The sequence below is a fragment of the Mustelus asterias genome, unplaced genomic scaffold (assembly GCF_964213995.1).
Source record: "Mustelus asterias unplaced genomic scaffold, sMusAst1.hap1.1 HAP1_SCAFFOLD_298, whole genome shotgun sequence".
Taxonomy (NCBI): Eukaryota; Metazoa; Chordata; class Chondrichthyes; order Carcharhiniformes; family Triakidae; genus Mustelus; species Mustelus asterias.
Genome location: NW_027590262.1, coordinates 143,841 through 148,026, shown reverse-complemented (window position 1 = coordinate 148,026; position 4,186 = coordinate 143,841).

Genomic DNA, 4,186 nt, shown 5'->3' with positions numbered 1-4,186 from the left:
CTCACTCTCACACACACACACACAGTCTCTCACTCACTCTCACACACACACACACGGTCTCTCACTCTCACACACACACACACACGGTCTCTCACTCACTCTCACACACACACACGGTCTCTCACACACACACACACACGGTCTCTCACTCACTCACACACACACACGGTCTCTCACTCACTCTCACACACACACACACGGTCTCTCACTCACTCTCACACATACACGGTCTCTCACTCTCACACACACACACACACACACACACGGTCTCTCACTCACTCTCACACACAGTCTCTCACTCACTCACACACACACACACACACACACGGTCTTTCACTCACTCTCACACACACACACACACACACGGTCTCTCACTCACTCTCACTCACACACACACACACACGGTCTCTCACTCACTCTCACACACACGGTCTCTCACTCACTCTCACACACACACACGGTCTCTCACTCTCACACACACACACACACACACACACACGGTCTCTCACTCACTCTCACACACGGTCTCTCACTCACTCACACACACACACACACACACACACACACACACGGTCTTTCACTCACTCTCACACACACACACACACACACACGGTCTCTCACTCACTCTCACACACACACACACACACACGGTCTCCCACACACTCTCACTCTCACACACACACACACTGTCTCGCACACACTCTCACTCTCACACACACACACACGGTCTCTCACTCACTCTCAGACACACACACACGGTCTCTCACTCACTCTCACACACACAGTCTCTCACTCACTCTCACACACACACACACACACACACGGTCTCTCACTCACTCTCTCACACACACACGGTCTCTCACTCACACTCACACACACACACACACACACACGGTCTCTCACTCACTCTCACACACGGTCTCTCACTCACTCACACACACACACACACACACACACACACACACGGTCTTTCACTCACTCTCACACACACACACACACACACACACACACACGGTCTCTCACTCACTCACACACACACACATACACACACACACACATGCACACACACACATACATGGTCTCTCACTCACTCTAACACACTCACTCTCACACACATACTCACGCACACAGTCTCTCACTCACTCTCACACAGACACACAGACACACACACACGGTCTCTCACTCATTCCAACACACTCACTCTCACACACTCACTCTCACACACTCACTCTCACACACATACTCACACACACACACACGGTCTCTCACTCACTCTAACACACTCACTCTCACACACACACACACAGTCTCTCACTCACTCTAACACACTCACTCTCACACACACACACACACACACACACGGTCTCCCACACACTCTCGCTCTCACACACACACACACACGGTCTCTCACTCACTCTCACTCACACACACACACGGTCTCTCACTCACTCACTCTCACACACACACACACACACACACGGTCTCTCACTCACTCTCACACACACACACACACGGTCTCTCACTCACTCTCACACACACACACACACGGTCTCTCACTCACTCTCACACACACACACACGGTCTCTCACTCACTCTCACACACACACACACACACACACGGTCTTTCACTCACTCTCACACACACACACACACACACACACACACACACACACACACACACGGTCTCTCACTCACTCTCACTCACACACACACACGGTCTCTCACTCACTCACTCTCACACACACACACACGGTCTCTCACTCACTCTCACACACATACACACACGGTCTCTCACTCACTCTCACACACACACACACACACACACACACACACGGTCTTTCACTCACTCTCACACACACACACACACACACACGGTCTCTCACTCACTCTCACTCACTCACACACACCCACACACACACACACACACACACGGTCTCTCACTCACTCTCACACACACGGTCTCTCACTCACTCTCACACACACACACACGGTCTCCCACACACTCTCACTCTCACACACACACACACACACACGGTCTCTCACTCACTCTCACACACACGGTCACTCACTCTCACACACACACACACACACAGTCTCTCACTCACTCTCACACACACACACACACACACACACACGGTCTCTCACTCACTCTCACACACACACACACACACACCCACACACACGGTCTCTCACTCACTCTCACACACACACACACACACGGTCTCTCACTCACTCTCACACACACACACACATGCACACACACACATACATGGTCTCTCACTCACTCTAACACACTCACTCTCACACACTCACTCTCACACACATACTCACACACACACACACGGTCTCTCACTCACTCTAACACCCTCACTCTCACACACACACACACACACACGGTCTCTCACTCACTCTCACTCACACACACACACGGTCTCTCACTCACTCACACACACACACATGCGCACACACACACACACACGGTCTCTCACTCACTCTAACACACTCACTCTTACACACACACACACACACGGTCTCCCACACACTCTCACACACACACGGTCTCTCACTCACTCTCACACACACACACACGGTCTCTCACTCACTCTCACGCACATACTCACACACATACTCACACACACACACACACACACACACGGTCTCTCACTCACTCTAACACACTCACTCTCACACACACACACAGTCTCTCACTCACTCTAACACACTCACTCTCACACACATACTCACACACACAAATGCACTCACACACACACACGGTCTCTCACTCACTCTCACACACATACTCACACACACACACACACACACATGATCTCTCACTCACTCAAACACACTCACTCACACACACACACACGCACGCACACACACACGGTCTCTCACACTCTGACACACACTCTCTCTGACACACTCACTCACACACATACTCACACACACACACACACGGTCTCTCACTCACTCTGACACATTCACTCACACACACACACACACACACACACACGCACACACACACACACACAGATACACACACACACACGGTCTCTCACGCACATACTCACACACACACACACGGTCTCTCACTCACTCTAACACACTCACTCTCACACTCACATGCACACACACATACACTCACGCACACACACACACGCACACATGCACACACACACACACATGGTCTCTCACTCACTCTAACACACTCTCACACACATACTCACACACACGGTCTCCCACACACTCTCACACACACACACACGGTCTCTCACTCACTCTCACACACACGGTCTCTCACTCACTCTCACACACACATACACACATACACACACACACGGTCTCTCACTCACTCTCACACACACACGGTCTCTCACTCACTCTCACGCACATACTCACACACATACTCACATACACACACACGGTCTCTCACACTCACACAGACACACACACAAGGTCTCTCACTCACTCTAACACACTCACTCTCACACACATACTCACACACACGCACACACGGTCTCTCACTCACTCTCACACACACACACACACACACACACGCACACACACACACACACACGGTCTCTCACTCACTCTGACACACTCACTCACACACGCACACACACACACACACACACACGCTCAAACGGTCTCTCACTCACTCTGACACACTCACTCACACACACACTCTCACACACACACACACGGTCTCTCACTCACTCTAACACACTCACTCTCACACACATACTCACACACACACGGTCTCTCACTCACTCTAACACACTCACTCTCACACACATACTCAGACACACAGACACACACACATGGTCTCTCACTCACTCTAACACACACATGCACACACACACACACACAAACACACATACACACGGTCTCTCACTCACTCTAACACACTCACTCTCACACACACATACTCACACACACACACATGCACACACACACACACACACACACACACACACGGTCTCTCACTCACTCTATCACACACACGCACACACACACACATGCACACACACACACACACGGTCTCTCACTCACTCTCACACACACGGTCTCTCACTCTCTAACACACTCACTCTCACACGCATACTCACACACACACACACACACGCTCAAACGGTCTCTCACTCACTCTGACACACTCACTCACACACACACTCTCACACACACA